Below are 24446 nucleotides of genomic sequence, written 5' to 3'. Positions count from 1 at the left end.
TATTCCTCAAAAGTACCCACACAGATACTTCTTGCTTGGTGTTGAACTAGTTTGCTTGTGCTCCCTCAGTGATGTGGTGGGAATATGGAAAAGGCTGCACTTTATTTTTAAAAACTTTTCATGTTCAAGTGATTTTAGACTTATAGAAGAGTTACAAAGACAAAACACAGAGTTCCCAAATCCCCCTTCCTCAGCTTCCTATAATGTTAATATCACACACAATAGCAAAATAAAGACATTAACATTGGTACAATATTATTAACTACAGTACAGATTTTATTCCGAGTTTACAAATTTTTCCATTCTATTCCAGAATGCAATCCAAGATCTCACATTGCATTTAACTATCATGTTTTCTTAGTCTCCTTCAGCCTGTGAGTTTTTCTATATTTCCTTGTTTTTCATGAGTTTGACACTTTTGAGGACCGCTGGTTATGGATTTTAGGGAACAATAGCAGAGAGGTGATAAATCATAGCAGATGCTTCTCTTTGGATCCTATGAGAGTATTTATGATATTAACCTGGATTATCAATGGTGATGCCAACCTTGATCACTTGAGGAAGGTGGTGTCTGCCAGGATTCTCCACTGTAAATTTACTCTTTTCTTCTTTCCATACTTTGTTCCAGAGGTCTGGAAACTTTTTCTGTAAACAGCCAGATAGTAAATATTTTAGGTTTTGTGGGCCATATGGTCTCTGTCACAATGACTTAGCTCTGCCGTATAGCAGGAGAGCAGACATAGACAATACATAAACATGTTCCCCCGTGTGTTCTAATAAAACTAGCTGACCCCTGCTCTTTTCATTAGAGGGGAGTTATTAAGTCAAGCTACAAATTAAGAGGAGAGGAATTAAACTATACCTCCTGGAAAGAGGAATATCAAAGAATTTGTGGACACATTAAAATCATTGCAGTAATTAATTAATGTTTTGGAGGAGATTCTTTGAGGCTGTACAAATATTCCCTTTCTCCTTAAAGTTTCTGTAATTTTAGCATTCAGCAGTGGATCTTGTCTGAAGCAATTATTATTGTGTCCTAACCCTGATTTTCTACTTCTTATTCCTTCTACATTTATTAATGGGAATTCTTCTGTAAGGAAGAGTTTTCTCTTCTTTTCCATTTACTTATTATTCCAATCATTTATTTGTATCCATATGTTGTCTTGGACATTTATTTTATTCCTTGAGAAATAATACAATATTACTTTATTTATTTTATTGCTCACATTATTACAGTGTTTGCCATTGGGAGCTCTTCTAAGTTGGCTCCTGTGTCCCTTTGACGTGTGCATATCCATTTGTGTTTTGAGCACTTCTTTAATTTCTGATACTGTAAGATTTTTTAGGTACATCTTGTCTTTTTTCCTGCCCCAGTGCTACAGTCAGCAATTTTTCCAAGGAGTACTGGTTCCTTTTGTTGGAAAATAGTATTTAAAAACCAATACCTGGAGCTAGATGTGTTCATTGCCACCAGAATTTCAATACCTCTGGGTCCTTTCACTGGATAGAGCTAGGAAACGTTATATGTTTACTAACTCCTGTATAGGCATATATCTTATATATTTCTATATCTATCTATCCATCTATTTATTAAAATAACCATGAATTCATATTAGATATATACAACTTCAATCTGGCATTACTGTTTTATTCTAACATTCCTATTTTTCTTATTTGTAACTTCTTTCTCCTACAGTGAGAAAAATAGCTCTTGTTACCAACAATACATTTACTCATTTGTTCAGTCCTAGTATATACAGGAAGTTGTCTCAGAATTTTTAATGTGTACTCTTGTGAGAAATAATTTACCAACCAGAGTGCAGTGTTTGTGTACAGTTCCTTTTGTCTTCAGACTTACAGTATCAAGTCAAAACATCATTTTTCAAAGTAACTTAGGAAATGTTATTCTCCACCCCTTCCATGAGGTTATGTCATACATTTTAATATAGTTATATTCATCTGTCACAGTCTGCATTCTTTCTAGTGTTCTCCTGACTCCTGATTATTTTTAAAATTTCACTATTTGTGATATACAGTTCTAATAGTTTCATGAATGCATAATTCATGTACCCACCATTCCAGTGCCATATGGAACTGTTCCATCACCTCAAGGAAGCTCTAAGTGGCCTCTTTTCCACAATCTCTAACCCCTGAAAACCACGAATCTGTTTTCTGTTCATACAGTTTTGCACTTTCTGGAATGTCACGTAAATAGAGTCACACCATAGGTAAACATTTTTCATCTGGATTCTTTTACTTAGCAAAACACATTAACATTTATCCATATTTTTGTGTGAATCTAGTTTGTTCCTTTTTATTTCTGAATAGTATTACATCATAGGAACATATTACAACTTGTTTATTCATTAAGTTGTTGAAGGACATCTAGATTGTTGCCAGTTTTTAGTGACTATGAATAATGTTGCTATAAACATTTCTGTACAAATTTTACGTGAACATAAGTTTTTGATTTACTTGGCTGAATACCTAGGAGTGGGATTGCTGGCTTGTGTGAGGAAGTGAGAAACTACTAGCAAGCTTGACATGGCGATGGGAAGTAGAAGAAATATAATAAAGATAAATAGAGAAAAAATTCACTGTAGGCTTCCTGCCCGAAGCAGACCTCGTCTTGGTGAGGAGAGAAAGCACTAAATCAAGATCAGATTTTCAATTACTATATTTTGGGGCCGGGCGTAATTGAACTGAGAATGTTTTTGTGACTCTTCAGGTTGAGTGAGCAGAGAAGGCATGGGACATGCCAAGCTTTTATCCTGGGGGTGAATAAAATTTAAAGGGGCAGAGGGAAACCCAAATGTGCACTTAAAATCATTATAAATCATGCCTTTCAACACGCCACTTGTACTTTTCAAAATCACCCGACAACCAAATCACATGCACTTTTTGGTGACTAAATTACTTTTCAGTCATTGGATATAACAAAATTGAGTCAATTTCTCATTACTTTTCTATTATGAAAACAATAGCAATGATTTCAGGTGAGGCAATGACAAAGTAAACACAATACTAATTCTGAGACAGAGGTTAGGTTAAACTTTGTTTTGAAATCAGTGAAATGATTACTAAATTTTCAGGTCCTGCAGGTAAGAACTCTAAGGGAGAATCAGGATATATACCCCTTTTTACCCATTATCGTGTGGCACACTGGCTTATATGAAAGGGTCTGAAGTATTTACTGAATGAATGAAAAAATGGAAACATTTATACAAGAAGTGCTCAGTAAACACTAACATTATTTATATACATATACAAATTATTTACACTAATATTACCCTAAATTATGCTATTTCCTTATATTATTATATATATTATTATATATTATATTATATATATTATATATTAATTATATATATGTATTATATTACTTGTTTCTGAGAAAACAGTATATAGAGTCTAACAATTTATTCTATTTAAAAAGTAATATGTTAATAATCAATAATGTAACAATTAACAGTGTTTAAGAGTTCAGACTTTGGATAGAGAGAGGTGAATTTTATTTCTGGGTTCACGCCTCTTGGTGAGCCCTGGGGTACATAACTTCTTTGAGCTTCCTTTCCTTGTCTACAGTATAGATATTCTAAAAATAGTGATCTCAGAGGTTATTGAGAGAATTAAAGGAGATCTAGACGCAAAGAAGACCTGGGACATGGCGAGCTCCCATAAATGTTAACTCTTGCAGCTCTTGTCATGTTACTAGTTCAAGCAATAGTGTTCCTATCTGCTTCAGAAGACTATGCAGGTGAGCAAAAGATCACTCCTCCATGGGATTCTCATTTTGGCCACATGGGTCCAGGGACTCTTGTTTGCAATCTGCTTATTTGTTACTTGAATGAGGGCCTATGCGGTTCACCAGTCATACAGAGATACACGTGGAGGCTGAACATATTGATTAGCTAGTAATCATAAGTTTTGGCTAGAATGGTCTCTTCGATATGGTAGAAGAGATTATTTTGAAGCAAATGTTTTATTGAGACATTTCCTCAGGCGGATCTTGCTCCCCTGTGAAGAACAATATTGCCCATACATAAATAGCTAAGATAGGCACATTTGTGAGTAGAGAAACTCCCTCTAAAAGACATTTCTTCTGCTAAATTAAGGAAAATGAGGATTACTTGGACCACATAACACATTTTTTAGATAAATTTGTTCTTAAAGTAAAAATATATGTATATTACTTAAAATTTAGAAATAACACAAGAACACGGATTGCATATAATTTGTATTCATTTTTAAAACTTTTAGTTTCAAACATATACAAATGTAGACCAAATAATATAAAGATCCTCCCTTTCTGCTCCCCAATCCCCCACCATGAATTCAACATTAAAATGACTTAAAAAGATCCACTCATGGCTAGTCTTGCTTCATCTGTTACCCTGCATTTACTCCCCCTACTCTTGGTTTATTTTAAAGTGAATCCCAGAATCTCATATCCTATCCGGCTCCATTTTTTCAGTCTCAGGAAAATATGATTTTATAATTTTTACAGACACAAGTGTTATGTTGTGTCATTCACTCCATCGTTGTCAAACAGGGAACACATTAAAAACTACCTTTATATTTTAAAGTAATGCAATATGCTATTTATATCATTCTCTTTTTTTTTAGGAAGATTAGCCCTGAGCTAACATCTGCCACCAATCCTCCTCTTTTTGCTGAGGAAGGCTGGCCCTGAGCTAACATCAGCGTCCATCTTCCTCTGTTTTATGTGGGACACCTGCCACAGCATGGCTTGACAAATGGTGCGTGTGTCTGCACCTGGGATCCGAACCTGTGAACCTGGGCCACCGAAGCAGAAGGTGGGAACTTAACCGCTGCACCATTGAACCAGTAGTATCATTCTTGAGTTATTTTTTTAACCAAAATATTGTAGTTGAAAAGCTTTCAAAAAAGTTTTAAAACCATCTTTTAAAATGAGTATCTAATGGCAATCTAAAGACTTTATTATGACATATTTAGTTTCACATAAAAAAGTGATGCATAAGTGTATTGGAGCTGTTATATTTTTAAAAACCTAAATGTTAATTTTTATTAGACATATAAGGAAATAAATTCAAATATGATTATCTTTTTGTCCTTAAATGGAATACATTAATTTTTTTTCTTGAAAGCACATACCTAAGAGATCAAGTGGCTTGATCTTTCCATTCTCTATGATCATATTTTCTTGATGGCAATCATTTTTGGAAATCACTTTCTCAGCAGTAATTAGATTTCTTTTCGTGACTTTATGAAACGAACATTGGTAATATTAGTTATATTAGGAGATTTCAGAGTTCAGAAATGCATAGAACTTACAGTTAAATGTCTGACCAGGATAAATTATGGCATTTGAGTTTTAGAGTATCATGAATTGTCATAGAAAGAAAATGAATGTTGTCTGAATAGTAGTCATTCCATACAGTTGGGATTTAATGGAATAAATAATTATTTTGAAGGGCATAGAGATTTATTTTGCCTTGATATGATAAATAACAAACACATGCATTATGAAATAGTTCACTTAAAGCACATATTTCAAGAAATATTAAATAATCTTTCCTAAATACTCAATATTGAATGAGATTTTAAAAAGAAAAGCTTCACATTCGAATTAGCATTTATATTCATTTTCCTTATAACCAATTTCTCATTTTTGGGAAAAAATATTTCCATGCATATTTTCAATTCCAAGTTTCTTGTGAAATGTAAAAGACTTATTTTTTTTTTTTAAGATTCCAAATAATGCCTTAGTTCAGAATCATATTCTAACTTTACCCTAAACTCTTGATAGTTCTTTTGTGTGTGTAATTTTGATGATAAATTATTCAGTAAGTAAAGAGTACAGTTTTGATTTTGATAGTAAAGAAAAAAGCAAAATGACTATTTTGAAATTGGCATAAGAGAATACAAGTATTTGCCAACTTAACCACATTATTTTTGAATCAGTTCTTTAAAAGTTTGCATTTGTTGAAAACAGAAAAGAGAGTAAATTTAGATTTCTCTTCAGATTAACTTTTTAAATTAATATTGGGATCACTACACTAAACTATTATGAAATTCCTATTTATTGTTAAAAATAACACTTTTATAAATTAGATCAGCTGGATAAAACCATTTGAGTTAATGAAATACATTTGAAACATCTTCAAATGAGAAGTTTCTTAATTAAAAATTGTTGTTCATTATTGGAATTGAGGGAAGAATTAGAGATTCATTTTGCGATTCTATGTGTTTATTTGGGTAGGTTAAGATAATAAATAAAAGGTTAAAATTTCAGTATCATTTGTGTAAATTTGCCTTATAGATAATTAAAATAAATAATCCTTCTTTGTGTTTGTATTATGTCCAAATGATGGCAGTAACTATTATGGGGTCTAAAGATGAAGAACATAGGGTACTGTCATCAGATATGATATTCCAACTCACTGCTCACTTTCTAGGAACTTGTGTTACACTGAAAATAAAATGTCTAAAACCAACAATCTTTACTATACTGGTTATTTACCAGATTTTCTCCCTAACAAACAGGCAACCTGCTTGCTGGGTTTTAGTTTTCTGGACATGTTTATTCAGTTACTATTTACTATATTGTATGTGGAGGATCTCCACCGTACATTGTCTCTGTCATATGCTGCTTCTCCATTCAGTTTGACATGGGTGGGTCACAGGGGATTAAATTGGGTCAGTGGAATGGTTACATAAAAAGATCAAAGGGGAAAGCATCAGAGGAGGAGGACAGGTGTGTTGCAAGGAATACTGAGTCAAGAAGTCCGTGTCTGTCCTGATATCTCAGGCATGAGTTCAGAGCAAGAAATGTGAGATGAACACAAAAGATTCAGCAGCTGGCTGGACACTGGGACAGAATGGGATTACAGAGAACGCTGAGCAAAGCCAAAGGTGCACAAAAGTGCTGAATGGATGTAGAGGGTCCCAGGCTCATGGTGGGTGCACACCTTCTCACAATATTTCTTCTCCGCTGAGTAGAAAAGAATGCATTTTCTAAGTGGTCAGCTGCTTCTTAAAAAGAGCAAACTCCAAAGGCTGATAATTATTCTAAGCAATTCACCATGAGTCACCCTCTCTCTGCCCCATTTGCTCCTGACTAGCTCTCATCTCCCAGACCACGACTCCAAATTCCAACTTTATAGCCCACTTCTGAGCCTTCTCACTTTGGGATACACTAGACCTTGTCTCCATCTGCAGAGCTGTATCAGAGCTGCACTGTCCCTGTCTTTGTTCTGTGGTTTTTGCCACTTCCAGTTGCTGTAAAGACTGCCAGCTTCTGTTTCAGCCCGATAGAATCCTGCCTCTAGCCCCAGCACCTGTTACAACCCTCTTCATCCATGGAAAAGTGAGCAGAAGTTGAGGGAGACATAAGACTGACTAAAGAACAATGGGGGAGAAATGGGCTAAGTTTGAATTTTCCCATAAGAGATAGCATTAGTTTTAAAGACATTTAGCTTTTAAAATAGCCTTGGATGAAATGATATATGTGAATTGTGTGTGTGTATATTATCAATACTAATTAAACCTTTAAGATTTGTGCTTTTTACTTCAACAACAACAAAGATCTGCAAAAGCATGTATACTAACAACCCATTCATGAATAATGAAAATATACATGTATCCATTTACAAAGAAGAAGGTAAATTATCTGCATTCCCACTATCCAAAGGTAACCAATACACTCATTTTGGTAAACATTCCTTCAGATACCATTGCTGGTGCACATGTGCATATAGATCAGTGGTTCTCAACCAGGGTGGTGTGTCGTTCCCCTACCCCCCTCCAGCTTTCACCCCAGGAGATATTTGGCAATGTCTGAAGAAATTCTTGGTTGTCATAACTGGGAGATGCTACTGACATCTAGTGGGTAGGGGCCAAGAATGCTTCTAAACATCCTACAATGCACGGGACAGCCCTCTCTCTCACTCCCCAGCAAAGACTTATACACTCAAAAACATCTATAGTGCCAAGGTTTAGAAACTCTGATATAAATAGAAGCATGTATGCATATTATCATTATGCATGAATGGGTTCATAGTATAAATGCTTTTGGAGATCTACTTTTTATTTTTTATTGTGGTAAAAAGTATAAATAATAAAAAGGCACAAAATCTTAAAGTTTCAGTTTCATTAACTGACAATTAGATACATCCATGTAACCACCACCAAAAATAAAATGGAGAATATTTTTATCACTTGAAAAGATCTCTTATGTGTTCCTCTAGTCAATTTCCTCCATACACAGAAATACCATTTCTGACTTTCCATTATCATATTCTTGGAAGTCCTATGAATGTGATCATACAGTGTGCGTGTATTCTTTCAGTAAATGAAAGTATTTCATTAAATGTTTCTGAAATTTATCCACGTTGTTGTATCAATTGGTAGTTTATTCCTTTTTCATCACTTAGTGGTATTGCGTTGTATGGATATAACACAATTTGTTTCTTCTTTTTTTGTTGATAGACATTAAAACAGTGTTGCACAAAGCCTTAGAACAAGCAGAAAGTACAATTCAAAAGAAAACATTAGCAAATATTATAAATTAAGCTAAAATAATATTATAACTGATTATTACAATTAGTAGCAATACTGATCATGATAGATAATAATATCTATATGAAACAAATCAAATTGTGAAAATATCCTAAACATTATAAAAATAAAACAACTTTTTCGAAGTAAAAAACTTTGCTTCAATAAAATATTTTTGAAGGAAGGTAGTCGGTGGTAGTAAAAAATAAGAAAATTAAGGATTAGTGCGATAGCCTGCTTATCTACATGTATATGTATTACAAAATTTATTTGAAGGGGTTTGAACATCGTTCCTACTGACAGATGATTAAAAGCCAAGTAAAATAAAATAGAGATCCACATGAATTTAAAAATGCCATTAAATCAGCCAGTAAGTTTTGGGAGGGAATTCTGTCTTTATTACTCATTTGAGATGCGTCTGTTGAGCCATCTCTTAAACCAGAATTGTTTCAGTGGTCTGAACAGACACAATGAGCTCAGCCGATTTGCTTGGAAAGTATTTATTCAGAACTAGCCCAACTTAGAAGGGGAGCAGGCTTTCAACTGTCACTTCTGGAGCAAATATTTGATCTAATATAGAGTAAAATGGATTAATAAAAATGCCAAGTACTAGAGTATTCATAATATTAGGACAAAGTACTGGCCATCTGGGTTTGAATTCCAACTTCACCATCTATTAGGTCTGGGAGCTTGGGTGTTTTTTTTTTTTTTTTGGGGGGCGTTTTTACTTTACCTCTCAGTGATTCAATTTCCTCAAGAGTAAAGTAGAAATTTCACCTAGGTTTTGTGAGTTTTAAATGAGAAAATGCTGGTGAAGTATTTAAAGCAATGTCAAACACCTAGAAAACACTAAAAAATATTAGTTATAATTAAAGTACAACAAGTGTCTGATAGAAAAATGATGCTCAGTTTTTAAAAGGAGCTGTGTATGTTTCAAGTTGGGAATAAAATTTAGGTCAGCATCAGTCTGTGTTCACTGAATTATATTTAACTTCTCCAAACCCACAAAATTCTTAAGTGCCAGAGATGAGAGTCAAATCAAGATTGGTCTGGCCCCAACCCTTGCTCCTGAGCAATATGCTGCATGAGAATGGCTTCTCAGCCTTCTGTGCTGTCTGCACACCTCCTCACCACCCCAGGTCTCCTGTCCCCAGCCTGAGCAAAAGACTGAGAAAAGAAACTCCCTATCAACCAGCCTAGAAATTTCAGATGTACAGAAGTAAATGCATTTTAAGTGAAATTTTATAATAACAGCATATAGAAGGCTGATTTTTTTCTCCTCTTCTTTTCCACTAATATTTTCCCTTTCAGCTTTGGCTTACTTCCTTGTATTTGTTGTGTGATATTATCTTAATTTATTTTCTTGTCTGTTCTCCCTTCTAGACTATGAACTCCTTAAGGATCTGCCTCTTGGTCATCTCTGTACCAGGAGTCCCGGCATAATAAATTGAAGATAGTTTTGAATGAAAGAAAATATGTCTGAGATTGATGTGAAGCTTGAACATGAATCAGTTTGAATTACAGCCTTGGGAACAGGAATCTGATCTATCTATCGTCTATCTATCTATCTATCTATCTATCTAATCTCCCTTCATCCATCCATCTGTCTATCCATTTATCTATCTATCTATCTATCTATCTATCTATCTAATCTCCCTTCATCCATCCATCTGTCTATCCATTTATCTATCTATCCATCCATCTATCTATCTATCATCATTTATCTATCCATTTTCTGTCTCTGTTTTCTTGGTTTTGTTGATGCATCAGCTGATCTCCTGACTTGTTCTATGTCAGAGGCTCTTTAAGCATAGAGTCTCTGAGGTTAGATAATAGGGATTTGAGTCCAGGCCTTGACTCTCATTAACTGTGTAAGGAAAATTTACCCAACTTCTCTGTTTCTCAATTTCCTCATCATTAAAACAAGGAAATAATAGAGCCCATATCATGGGTTTATTGTGAAGACTAAATGAGTTAATACATTTTTACCTTTAAGAAGAGTAGGAAGCATTTTTATGTGCTCAATAAATGTTAATTGTTATTGTTTGATGCTTCTTGGAGTCAATCTTCAGCTATCCAGGTGGTTCTAGAGTAATTAAATTCATGTTTCTGGTTATATTTTATCAACTTCTTCATTAAAAAGTTTTCTACATAATGTAATAAAATTTTCCTAAAATTTGACATAGAAAATCTTGTGAGTTATTGCCAATTGCTTTTGTTAACACTCCATTGTCTGCTGATATGACATTTAGATCTTTATGAATTCTGTTTTCTCATAGCCCAGAAGAAACCCATTCTTTCTTGACTTTTTATATTGCTACGCAAATTATTATTGCTTCTATCAGAAACTAATAAACATTCTTTTTACCTAGACAACTTAATTGTTAAAATATAAAATGACACCATGGAACCCAACAAAGGGATTGGGGAAAAAAATTACTTCCACCTTGCTAATCAGCAAATACACTTCTCCATCAAAATGTAAAATGTGTCAAATGGCTTCTGGAAGCTCATATTACCTACAAGTTATAAAAATATTTGTTTCAAGTCACATATATATTTTTTCCCCCTGTTAGGCAAAATGGCCTTCTTTCCTCAGCAAGATGGCTACATTAAAGTTCTTTTCCTCTGGAAATTTACATAAACTGTTCAAGAAAAGTTTCAAATTAAAACAATTATGTTTTTACACTTTGACTATCTCACTTTGGCTATAGCCCTTCTTATGGAGGGGAGATTTAAGTATAAAACATTCCTAAAAAGCACAGCTTGTGCTACCCTTTCTTTTCTTTCTTTCTTTTTTTTTTTTTTTGCCTTTCTGAGTCACTGTGTAGCCACCTCTGTCACTGCAGCAAACGGAGAAGAAGGTGTTCAGAGAAGGACAGGATGACAGTTATTTCATGGAAGCTTAAAACATTGTTGTAAATGACAGCAGTTGGATCTGATGCTCCCTCTTCATGCTGGGGACTTGACCAGAGAGGAAAGAGCCCACTGGTTTACTTCTGACAAAGGAAGGAAAGAAAATGTTGTGCAATAAGTGTAAACATTATTATGAAGGAAAAGATTGGCTGGTAATTGTCAAGGAAGGGAGACAGGGACAGGAGAAGGGTGCAGATGGGCCACTTTGTCCTCTGTCATCACCTGTCTTTGCTCAAATCCTTGGAAACCCTGTGATCCCATCTAGATTGCGAGTATGGGTCCATGCAGGTAGCTACTGTGTTTGCCCTTTCTTCTATTCTCATAAACCTGTAAGATCTTTCTGGACTCCCTGTCAGTTCAAGGAGGTCATTCTACCACACCCTTGCCCCACATCAGGCTTCAGGACGCTGTATGGCATTATCTAAAGTCTACGCCTGTTTCATCCTACCCTCAGATGCAGTGGAAATCTTTAGTTTTTTGGGCCCTGCTGAGGAATGGGAAATTCTCTGAGTCTGTCTTAGTCCCATCTGTCAGGATACATCCCACAGGCATTTCTACTCTGCTGTTTTATTGCTGCCCAGGGTTCTAGTCAGCAAAGAGGGCGCATAGAGAAAGGTACCTTCTTCTTTCAAATATCCCAACCCTTTCTGCCTCACCCCCTCTCGTGCTCATATTAGATGGCTGGGTGGGCAAGTGTCCTTTCTCAGGGCCCCTATCATCCACTACCCTTTTACTTGTCCTCAATCTTTCCTCCACTCCAGTCCAGGGAACATTATTACATCCATGGAGTCCAGAGTCTTTCTCCATGTGCTCACATACTTTCTCTCTTCTATGGATTGTTCATACACAGGAGACTTATAGGCTTCTTCCTGAAGATTGAATTTGTACGTTTGAAAGCAAGGAAAATATTTCTTTCTTCCTTTCGCTATGTCTTCCTTTCCCTGAGGCAAAAGCAGCCTAGACAGGGAGGAAAGGACAGGGATAAAAGGAATTTTAGGGGAAAGAAATGCTACCACAAAAATTACATTGGTTAATATTTTTGAAATTTTATACTGTCCATAACACAGAGGATGTATTTGAACATGCCTGCTTCTCTGACAGTAGACTGAGAGGGAAGGAAGAAGAGTGACGTTAGTAAATTGGGACTCACACTGAAAAGCAATAATCAGTAGTTTTTTCTTGCAACACTTCTGAACTTCTTAAAACATTGATTTTCACTTTCCTTTTTTAAATCCTCACACTTCTCTTTTGTCACAGAACAAGAACTGGTTAAAATATTAAAATGAGATGTTACCTATTTTTGAGCTTTTCACACAGAAGTTGTTGTTTCAGCTGAAAGGATAAACTTTTTAACACAGATCTCTCTCTCTCTCTATATATATATATGTATTTGATTTTTTATTCTTTATTTATTGCAGTAACATTGGCTTATAACGTTATATAAATTTCAGGTGTACATCATTATGTATTTTGATTTCTGTGTAGATTACACCATGTTCACCACCCAAAGACTAACTACAATCCATCACCACACACATGTGCCCTGTCACCCCTTTCATCCTCCTCTGTGACCCCTTCCCCTCTGGTAGCCAACAATCTAATCTCTGTTTCTATTTGTTCGTTTGTCATTGTTTTTATCTTCTACTTATGAGTGAGATCATACAGTATTTGACTTTCTCCCTCTGACTTATTTCACTCAGCATAACGCCCTCAGGGTCTACCCATGTTGTCACAAATGGCCAAATTTCATCATTTCTTATGGCTGAGTATTATTCCATTGTTAACACAGATATATTTAACAAAAATGATTCTTTCGCTCCAAGTTATCAACCATTAACAATATGCACAGAAAGTATAAAGCTTCACTGGATGTTTGAAACTGTCTAAGAATTGCCTCGATAAGGTTAGTTTTTTAAAAAAAAATCTATCATAGACTTAAGAAGGAATAATTTAAGTTACTTCTCCTAAACTTCTGATTTCACTGTGCCTTTGCAGAAACAGGCTGGACCTCCAGCTCCTCTAAATTGGATCTAAGTGTTTTCCCTCATTATTTAACTCAAGATCACATGCATCTTCAGAATCCAGATAGTAAATATGCAGTTCTGCAAATAATAATTCACAGGAGGTACTCAGTGGTGTTGATTTTTTATGACGGGGACTGTTGCACAAATCTCTTGTACACTGAATGTTGAACAGTATTACCATTATTTTGACAAATTTTTCTAAGGTACTTGGCACTAGTTTTGACAAATGGTCATGATGAAGCTGATTCAAATGGATGGCAGGCAGCTGTAGTACACTTCTACCAAATGATTTTTAGGCACGGAATATTCAAAAAGGCTAAGGAAAGTGTTAATCCCCCTTTACAGTGGGAGATCCGTTTGCACTGTGAACTGCAGGAGATTGTTAATGGGCTGGAAATACTGGACACAGGTTAAGTTTGCTCGAGCAAATCAAATGATTACCATTGTCAACTCCCTACATAGTAAAAAAGGTATCTGCAAACCCTGGCCTATATGATTGTGTTTAAAAGTGTAAGTGATTATATAAAAATAAAGATAAACTTTATGTGGGCTTGCTTATCATGTGAAATGAATTAGCCATGTCATAAGGGTTTATCTAGACAAGTTGTGTGTGCATGTTTGTATATCTGTGTATGCATGTGTATGTGTATGTTCGTGCATCTATATGTGTGCGCATGTACATGCATGTGTGCATGTGTGCGTGCAAGTTCACAATGTACAAAAGGGTTTAGTAAATTTTGAGTGATGTTTTAAATAGAGAAGCCAAATAAGAATAAAATAAAATATACAGAGATATCTTCATAAAAGTACATCTCATGTATTATCTTAGTTTTCATAGAAAGTATGTTTACAAAATTTTTGTCTCTCTCCTTTTTCTTTTATCTGCTGAAGTGGCTGTGGCATAAGATAAAGAACATTGAACTCAGCCAGAAAATCTGTGTTCTAGTTCTGCTGCTGTAATTTTACATAATTTATTTAACACAGTGGTTTTAATCTTTTTCCATTATTCCCTTTCTAAAGAGGCTTTTTAGGCATATTTTCTAATCAACTCATTCCCACTGAAATTTTAAATTCATAGATATACTGTATATCTGTTTGTGAACTGTAATACATTCATAATTGAATATTATGTATGTAATATATAAGTTTTTTTGACTTTCTCAAGTGACAATCTCAGCACCCTTGGCAAGGATGTCACTCCCACTGAGAATGAATAATTTAACACTTTATTCAATAATGTAAGAATCACTTATTAAGCATCTGCTCTATATCAGATATTGTAATATGTGTGAAGGATATGAAAAAGAGTAACTCTTACCTAACAGAAATTTAGAGTCAGTAAGGATGATTCCACTGTGCAAAAGCAATTATGATACTGTGAAAACTCCAACAGAAATGTGTACCTTCAGAGGATGGGAGAAATTAATTCTGTGGGTTTGAGGGGATGAATCAAGAGGAAAATAGAGTAAAACTGGGTTTTGAAGCTTGAGGAAGAGTTTGTTGGACAAAGGTGGGTGCAGGGCTTTCCAGGTGTGTGAATCGTGTAAGCATGAGATCACAATCTTTGAATTTTGTTCTCACCTGTAAATAAACTTAAAATAACATCTACATTACAGAGCTATTAAAAGATTAGAGAAATACTACATGTGAAAACCCTTGAAGAGTATAGAACACTGGATGCATTTAAGAAATTATTAATATTACTATTCCTTTGATGATTAAACAATCTATTATTCAAAATACTCATTTAATTGGTTTTCTGTTTATAGCAGGTTTCTGGTAGACTGAAAATTAAATGTAAAACCCTTTCAGTTTCAGCACTTAAAAATTTAAATCTTAATAAATTTGAAAGGAAATGAATAATATACTGACTAAGCAAAATACAGGGATCACAATTTATTTATATATTTATGTATAAATATTTGTTAATTTTCACTGCTGCACAAAAAATTATTCCAAAATATTGCATCTTAAAACAACATTTATTGTCTCATATTTTCTGTGGGTTGGAAACCTGGATGTGGCTAACCGGGCACCTCTCAGGGTCTCTCATGAGGTTGCAGTCAAGATGTAGGATGGAGCTGTGGTCTCCTCCAAAGGCCCCACTAGTGGGATGGGGGTGGGGCAGTGGGATTTGCTTCTAAATTCACTCACTTGGTTGTTGGCAGCGTTTGGTTACTCATAGGCTATTGGACAGTTCCTTGCTTACTCTTAACCAGAGCCATCTTTCATTCCTTGATGTGTAGGTCTCTCCTTTAGGGCAGCTCACGAAATAGCAGGTGACTTCCTTCAGAGTAAGCAAGCAAGAGAGAGAGAACCCAAGATGGAAGTCTCATTCTTTTAGCAATCTAATCTCAGGACAGACATCCCATCATTTTTGTCATATCCTACTCTTTGGGAGAAGGTTGTTAGGTCTGCTCACATTGCACAAGGAAAGGCAGGAATACCATGAAGCAGGAATAATCATTGGAGGCTATTTTTGAGGCTGCCTGCCATATAATGCATTAATTAATTTCTCAATCCAACTGAGATGACTATTGAAAATAAGTAATATTTTTATTGTTTTATAGAATCATTTAGTTCTAAAATATAGTTAACATATGATTATTAAATCCTACTTGAACATATCTGGTAATAACTCACTAGTAATAAAAGCATAATTTCCATTTCTGGGCTGCTGTGATGGTAGAAAAATCTCTTTTTATATAATGTCTCAAAATGACATTAGAAGACTGAGCCTATTAACACATTTTCACGTCAAGCTGATGTGTGAGATCATTGATCAGGATGTGGAAGATATGAGCGACGGGTTAGATTGATTAAGGGGAAAGTGAGTTAAGTCCCCTTGTTTTTGCAAGAAAGTCATTCCTTTATTCCAACATTTACCGAGAATTTAAAAAGCACTGGTCCAGGCACTCAGAATACATAAAAAAAAATAATAATCTCACCTAAATTCCAAGTGAGGGGAATGGCATGAGAGCAGAAATGTCAGGACCTGGGGTCATATAGCAGACAGATACTGGACAGGAGAGTGTGACTGGAAAGAAATGGGTTGTGGTAAGTATTAAATTGCTAAACTGAAATTCTTAGTATCTCAGTGTCCCTAGAGACACTAAGGCAAGAACAGTACAATAAGTGCAGAGCACTCCCTTATGAAGAGGGGCCAGTGTTAGGGGGTATCAACCACCAGTAATAAAAGCATTAAAAGGAGTCTTTAGTAATAGAATTATTTGCAGAGTTGTTGAAATGCTGTGTGCCCTCCGTATTGCTACCTCTCTTCTCCCCAGACAGTATGGGTAAGAAGAAGGAGAGATTTCCCCTTACCTGAGGCTAAGGGAGAGGAGAGTTGAGGAGTTTGTGTGTCACCTGCATGTGAGGAGCCTAGGGACTGCATTGGAAGGTGTGTCTATATCTGCCAGAAAGAGAAGAGAAAGAGACAGGCTGCACTGCGTTGGAGATGACTTCTACTGATGGTTAAGCGACAGTCTGAGTTTTCTGTGTCCGCACTAAGACAACCTCCAAGAACATTGTCTGGAGTAGTAAGGGGCAAAACCAACTGCCAGAATCCCTGTGGCTGAGGCAGAAGCAGAAAGGAGCCAATAGAGGGCGCACGACTGCTTTACGCGAATTGCATCTGGAGGCCTCCAGTGGGAGAATCTCTGAGCAACTTCCTCAGCATTTGAGAAAGAAGGATTCAGACCTGAGTGGCTGCCAAATTCAGAGGACAATCTCATAAAGTCTGACAGCACCAGTCTCCTAAAATCGTATCCAGTCTCCTCTAATCCTCTCACCACCTGTGCCTGACTCTAGACAGGTCAGAACCTAAGCTGATAAATGAAGGCAGAAGTAGAGTAGAAACATAAACTGGGGAAAGAGAAGATGCTCATGTGTCTCTGCCCCAATAGAATCTTTCAGTCCAGGAGTGACCTCAAGCCTGATAAGGGAAGGAGCTTTCACATTAGATTAAATTAAGATGCTCAGTGATTATTTGTTGGAGGAGTAAGTGAGTGGATGCTCTTTTGAGGGTACGTTGTAGGCATGATAGTTAGTGAATGAGAGGTTGGATGAAGCGCCTCATACCCAGGCAAAGAGAAGTGCTCTCCAGGGGAGGGAGTTATAGGTCAAGACTCCAGCTCCAGGGTCAGGTCAACTTGAATTTGACTCCAGGTCCTCATCTCACCTCCTGCACATTCCTGAGCAAATTACTAAATGTCTCGGAGACTAAATTTTTTCGTATGTGAAATGGGAATAATAGTAGATTCACCTCATTAGGCTGGGATGTCGATTAAATGAGAGAATGGCTATGAGGTGCCGGGCATAGAAGAAGGCTCAATGCATATTTCTTGTTGTTGCTGCTGTTGCTAAGTAACTGAAACGTTTGAAATTGTGGTATAATAAAGATTATTAAAAAACAGCAGCTAACATCCAGCATAAGCTGTTTTTGTTGTTAGTGCCCTCAAGTCAATTCCAACTCCTAGCAACCCTGTGGACAGCAGAGTGGAACTCCTCCCAGTCTTTCTACACCATCCTCTCACCTTTGGTGCTGTATCAGACAGTACTCTGCTGCTCTTCATAGGGTTTTCATGGCCAAGTTTTTCAGAAGTCGGTGGCCAGATCCTTCTTCCTGGTCTGTCTTAGTCTGGAAGCTCTGCTGAAACCTCTCCACCATGGGTGACCCTGCTGGTATTTGAAATATGGATGGCATAGTTTTCAGCATCACAGCAACACACAGCTGCCATAGGATGACAACCAACAGATGGGACGTGTGGTTCCCTGACCAGGAAATGAACCTGGACTGTGGCGGTCAGAGCACCGAATCTTACCCACCAGACCACAAGGGTTGGCTAGTGTAGACTGTCTTTTGCCTCAAATATTAGTGAATTGACATTTTTGAATTTAGTCTTTCTGCACTACCTTTTGCTTTCTCTAAAACATTAAAACTTTTGCTAAAAAATGTAAATTGTTTGCTTCCCTGAAAAATATGCCATTTTATTTATTTAAATAAATTCTTTATTTAAATAAAGAAATCTTAGCCAGAAAAATTTCATGTTGCATATTTCGTAAGCCTAAGGCATGTGGAATAAAGAAATCTATAAAATTAAAAATAAATTGGTTCTTACAGGGTAAAATAGCTCTAGCACACAACAGCTACACTTGTGACAGGAGTTGGATGAATCTGTTGAAAAAACATAGACATTTGTCAATAAATCATATAAAATCTTAGCATCTGGGAAATATATACTTATCAATGTTATTTCATGTTCTGAAGATGTTATAACAAAAGCAAACTCAATTAAAAATGATAAAAAAACCCGTTTCCAAAATCCTAATAACACTACTGTTTTATTCTTTATAACACCCTACCTCCTTTGTCCATATTTTTACAAACTTTAAATTATAGTTTTTAGTTGATATTAAATAACAAATATATTTACATTTCAATAGTGTCTTTATCATCATCATTTAAACATTTTTAAAATATTAAAACCATTTAAAAATAATGTGTGGAACTAGAACAAATAGAAAAAAACCTCTTAATTCCACCATTCTAAAACAAGCATTATAACCACTTGATATTTTTTCTTTTCTCAAATCCAGCCCTATCTTTCATGTGTATATGTGTACTTTAAAAACTGTAGTAATTGGAGCCAGCCTAGTGGCACAGTGGTTAATTTTGTGTGCTCTGCTTTGGTGGCCTGGGGTTTGTGGGTTTGGATCCTGGGTGTGGACCTATGCACTGCTTATCAAGCCATGTTATGGCGATGTCCCACATACAAAATAGGGCAAGATTGGCACAGATGTTAACTTGGGCCAATCTTCCTTACCAAAAAACAAAAACAAACTATAGTTATTTTCCTTAGAGTAGATGCAATATAGTTTGCTGCCCTTTCTACTTGGTTGTCTACAAAGTAATTTATTTCCTGGAAGTGTAGTCGTTTCATTTTATTTTCATTGGCATTTAACTTTTGAGTCCAGAATTTTGACTGTTCCTAATTATGTCAGCAAAATATGACATCATAACTGCTCTCATTTCCATCCATATGACTATTAGTAATAATAAATTTACCCCACAAATTTGTTTCCATCTATGTTGCTTTGTATCAATAATTTTTGCCCATTTATATACAAGGAATCTTTTATATTTTTTGTCAATGTTTGTCAATATTTTATGCAATGAAATATTAGCCTACTGGTAACATTTTAAATATAAATATTTCCTCCATAGTTAACTTTTTGGTTATTATTTCAAGAATCACAATTTTCTAAAATATTTATAATAGATTTTTGAACTAATATATATAATATAATGAATATTTTTAGTCACCTTAAATTACCTCCACCTCCCGCAAATGAAGACTAAATGTTTATCTACAAATGAGTGCTGACAATTTTCTGCAATTCTGCTTAATTTAATTAATAATTTTTATTCTTTTCAAGTGTGCTATTTTAAATCACAGATTTATAAAGATCATTTATGAAATTTCTCCAGGTGACTCTTACATAGGACATAATGGCACCGTACGTAAGTGCTGGGCCAAACAGTTCCTATCTAGGTTTGAAATTCTTATGACATTTCAAGTCCATTTTTAACTTAAAGAGAATGAGAAATTGCAAGGATTTCAAATTCACAGTGTGCCTGAGGCAGAGAAGGCACTGAACTCAGCTAGTACTATTATTCATGGTAGACAAAACTAAAAAGTTGAAGTTGTATTCTTTAAATAGTGTGTTAAATGTGTCTTGAGAAAAAGTTCATTTAATGAGGGAACAGTTTTCCAATTTTAGGCTTTCTAAATGACTAGAGTCATTAAAAAAATGCAAATAATCTGAATTAAAATTATTTTTGTCTTCAGGTTTCAGGGAAAGCTTTATATGACTGCTTTATTTTTAGCAAGCAGTTATGGGTATAGATAGTAAAATCCAGTCTGTAAATTTCCACAGTTTCAATTTTAAAAAATACATCAATATTTTAAAACTGTTTTTTTAAAGTGAATTTCTTACATGTGGATTTAAATTAATATAATCAGTCAAGTGGAAAAATTACAGTATTTCATTATTAACCTGAAGTCTTAGAACATTTGGGTCATCAAGAAAATGACATCTTATACGTTATGATGGTTATTTTATGTGTCAACTTGGCTGGGCTAAGGGATAGCCAGATAGCTGGTAAACCGTTATTTCCGGGTGTGTCTGGGAGGATGTTTACAGCAGAGGTTAGCACTTGAATCTGTAGACTGAGTACAGAAGAGTGTCACCCTTACCAACGCAGGTGGGCACCCTCCAATCCATTGAGGGCCTGAATAGAACAAAAAGACGCAGGAAGAAAGAATTTGCTCTTTGCTTGAGCGAAGGCATCCATCTTCTCCTGCTCCGACATCTGTGCTCCTGGTTCTCTGGCCTTCTGACTTAGACTGAGATTTATACCATTGGCCCCGGCTCTCAGGCCTTTGGGTTTGAACTGGAACCATGCTCTAGCTTTCCTGGTTCTCCAGCGTGCAGGTTGTGGGACTTTTTGGCCTGCATAATCATGTGAGTCAAGTCCTATAATAAATCCCCTCTTATATATATCTCTCTATATGACCTATTGGTTCTGTTTCTTTGGAGCACTCTGACTAACACACAAGTTCAGGGTTGGCTAAGTGTGTAAAGAACTGTTTATAGGAGTTTGGAACATTCAGTGTCTATTCACTTGAGTTTCTTCATTATTCAACATAAAAGCAGAAGCACAGTGCACTCTAGAAGTGATTAGGTTATTCCTTTCTTATGATGATGAGCTCCCTGTTGCTTCCAGAGCCTGCAGTTCTAGAGTCTTGTATACTCAGCACCATCCTTGTTCAGTACCATTGTGCCCCTGCATTCACGTCTGTTCCTACACACCGTCCTCTGTACAGCTGAGCTCTGCAATGCTCAGCCTACAAATATACGATTCAGTTTTCAAGTCTACTCCTAATCCTTGTCTAATTTGTTTGGCTCAGTGCACTATTTATCAGTGAGTTCTCGGGGCACTGTGACCATTAAACCCTCCCATAGGCTTCTTACTGGTATCACTTTCCCTTCTCAAGAAGCCTAGTTTAATTGAACACAGCTGGCCCAAAGGTACAAGACCTTGAATCCCATCAGCAGTCTTTCTTTACCATGTAATCCACATGTGGTATGATTTAAGCCACTTCACAAGTTTTGTCTATTTAAGTACATTATCCTTCAGAGATTTGATTTTCTTCTAAGAGGGAAGTTGCTCTTTTGCTCCTCAATTACATGTGTAGATAAGATGTGGTTTATCTTCCTGGGGTAGCATGACATCTCTTTTGGAGAGACGACTTCCACAATTGGTTCACTGTGTACCTGGAGCTGTGAAATATTATAGCATCTCACATGAAAAGAAATATGATGTAGGAGGAGAAGCCTTCGAAGTTACCGCTGGTACTTAGGTCTTTAAAAAGGAGGGGATATTTTCATTGCAATATCGAAATATTATTTATTAATTTCCACATTTATCAAACTTTATTGAGTTTGTATCAAGCAATGCACCAGACAGTGGAAATACAAAAATGACAGTTGGATACCCATCTTAAGGAAACTCAAAATCTATTGATCTCATTAATGGCCATTCCTTCAACATTTATCTTATTTGTAAAAATAACCAGAGGTTAAATTAATCAAGATGCATTACACCATTTTATGCTGTGACATATTTCACTAATGAATTAAAAAATGGCTATCAACTGGACTCATTTCATTCATTCATTTACGTATTTATTTAACAGATATTTTTTGAATACCTACTAGGTGCTAGGGGGACAGACAGACAAAAAATTAATAAATATATAATATGTGCATAGAAGACGTGGCAACCCTGAGTGTGTACCACTCAGATCTCTGTTCAAGAGAAAATCTGCTGTGTTAAGTGCAATCAGCCTACAGCTTCCAGAAACAGTGCCCTTAGAATCTGCCTCAGCCCTGGAGCCACAGATGGACAGCTCCAGCCAACGACTGGGCCGTCCTGGAGAGCAGGGCACATTCATTTCTGCCCATCACAGTGCTCCTGTAACAGGCCATCTTTGCTTGGGAGTTCCCTGTTGGGCTGGTTGAAAACTGCTCAGAGTTACGCTTAAGTCTAAAGTCCTCACTCAGTCCTCTCTCTTTCCCCCTCCCCCACACCTGTCAGATCTGCACTGCATTCTACCTACTCTTGCACCCTGTCTCCTTTATCCTTCACAGGCAATACCCCCAATCAATTTCTTCTACTTCTAACTCTGTCTTGGTGTCTGCCGCCAGAAAGACTTCAACTGACACAGATGGGGATAAATATAATAATAATAATAATAATTAATAATAATAATAATAAAAAGGGCAGCATTGGTGGTGGGGTTGGGTTTGCAATGTGGGAAATGGAGGTTAGCAATTTTAAAGCTTGATAAGAGAGGTGTCTCTGAGAAGCTGAATTTTGAATAAATCTTTAAAGAAAATAGGAGTGATCTATGTGGATAGCAAGGCAGAGGGAAGTGCCAGTGAAAAGTCCCTTAGATGAGAATGAATTGTGTCAGTCTTCTTTCACAAAGAGATGTAATACTACCCTGAGAAGGCGTGTGAGGCCCATATGCAGTTACAGTGTGATGGAAGGAAATGGCACGCTCTTCACTTATCATTGAAAAAAGTTTGATGGCAGATGCATGATTTCATGAGTCTCTGCATGATTTAGAAGCCATATTTCTCAAGCCCTCAAGTCAGGGACGACGTTCCTGTCTCCAATGCAACACTTTAATGAACTCATGATTGCAGAGAAGGAATAAGCCAGTGAAAATAGCTTTCCATATATTTTTATATAATGAACAATTGTCCTGGGAGGGGTCAAAGCTGGTATAAAATTCTCTGTTGTTTTCTAGACAACTTCTAAGGATAAAGGTGAAAAATATGATGTAATAGTTATACAAAATTAGAATGTAATGCATTGTTAAAACAATATACATATACATGGTATATTTATTCTAGATTTTTGTTGATCTTTGATTGAAATTATTGTACATTTCTTTAGGAGTAACGTTTTGAAGTTTTCCTATTTCATCTCATTATTAAAACAATAAAAAATGCAGAACCAAATCACTAGATTACTTTGTGGCTCAGGATGAATATACTCCGTTGCAAATTATTCTCAAATCTCTGGAAAATTGGTTAAAATGCCCTTTTGAGAAAGAGCTAAGAAATAAAAGTGTCATGTTTTCCTCTAGTTTGAAATAGAAAACCAAATGATGTGGGGTAAATACACAGGGAGGAAATAGAAAGCATGACAAGATAAATGATATTAAATAATTCCCAAAGGTTAGATTTGCCGTCTGTCTATGTAATGGTGGAAAAAGACTGGACTGGGAGGAATAAGTCAGCGAATGAAAAGTGCTAACAGTCTGAAGACCAACATATATGCAAGAGGCAGAGTGGATGGTAAGCATATTTGAGATGAGGTGGGTGTGTAATGAAGAGTCGGTTAATATATCATAAGCACTGCAAATGCTAAAATGGAATCCACGACTAAGGTTTAAGGAAGAAGCCTAATAAATCTTAAAGCTCAAAGTACTTACAGATGAACTGGAGTGCACATATCCTTAGCAAACTTTTTAATTCTGAAACTTTCTTCCTGAAGGAGGAGCTTGTCAAAACAGGTTCCAGAGGTCAAATGATGTATTTTCTTCCCCCATAAGGAGCAATGCTCTCTGGTTTGATGAGAAAATATTAATTTTTCCCTCTGGGTGTTCAGACTCAGTCACTGCATTGCTCTTTAACACACTGTTTCCCAGGGACTGTAGCAATAAAACATGGCAAAAAAATGGATTTGTATCACACAGAGGCATTGCCAAACTCCCAAAGCTTCGCTTGCCTCTGTTAACAGAGAAAGGCAGAAGAACAGATGCCAGACACAATCAAACAGTTCTCAAGGCAGAAAAAAATAAACACTGAAGGAAAACTGTATCTTGC

General features: G+C 36.0%; 1 long non-coding RNA gene across 3 annotated transcripts; it reads right to left on the bottom strand.

Moving 5' to 3' along the window:
* Nucleotides 1–241: 241 nt before the first annotated feature.
* Nucleotides 242–24446, bottom strand: LOC138920920 (uncharacterized). Of its 3 annotated transcripts, none has more exons than XR_011432931.1 (4): nucleotides 24053–24446; nucleotides 18602–18657; nucleotides 18017–18161; nucleotides 242–645 (listed from the first exon to the last, which is right to left on the bottom strand). It is a non-coding gene; the product is annotated as an uncharacterized lncRNA (long non-coding RNA). The 3 variants fall into 3 exon arrangements; XR_011432932.1 differs by lacking the exon at nucleotides 242–645 and adding an exon at nucleotides 15376–15768; XR_011432930.1 differs by lacking the exon at nucleotides 242–645 and adding an exon at nucleotides 15872–16518.

Source organism: Equus caballus, chromosome 26 (assembly GCF_041296265.1).
Source record: "Equus caballus isolate H_3958 breed thoroughbred chromosome 26, TB-T2T, whole genome shotgun sequence".
Taxonomy (NCBI): domain Eukaryota; kingdom Metazoa; phylum Chordata; class Mammalia; order Perissodactyla; family Equidae; genus Equus; species Equus caballus.
This window is presented reverse-complemented; position numbering and strand designations above follow the sequence as displayed.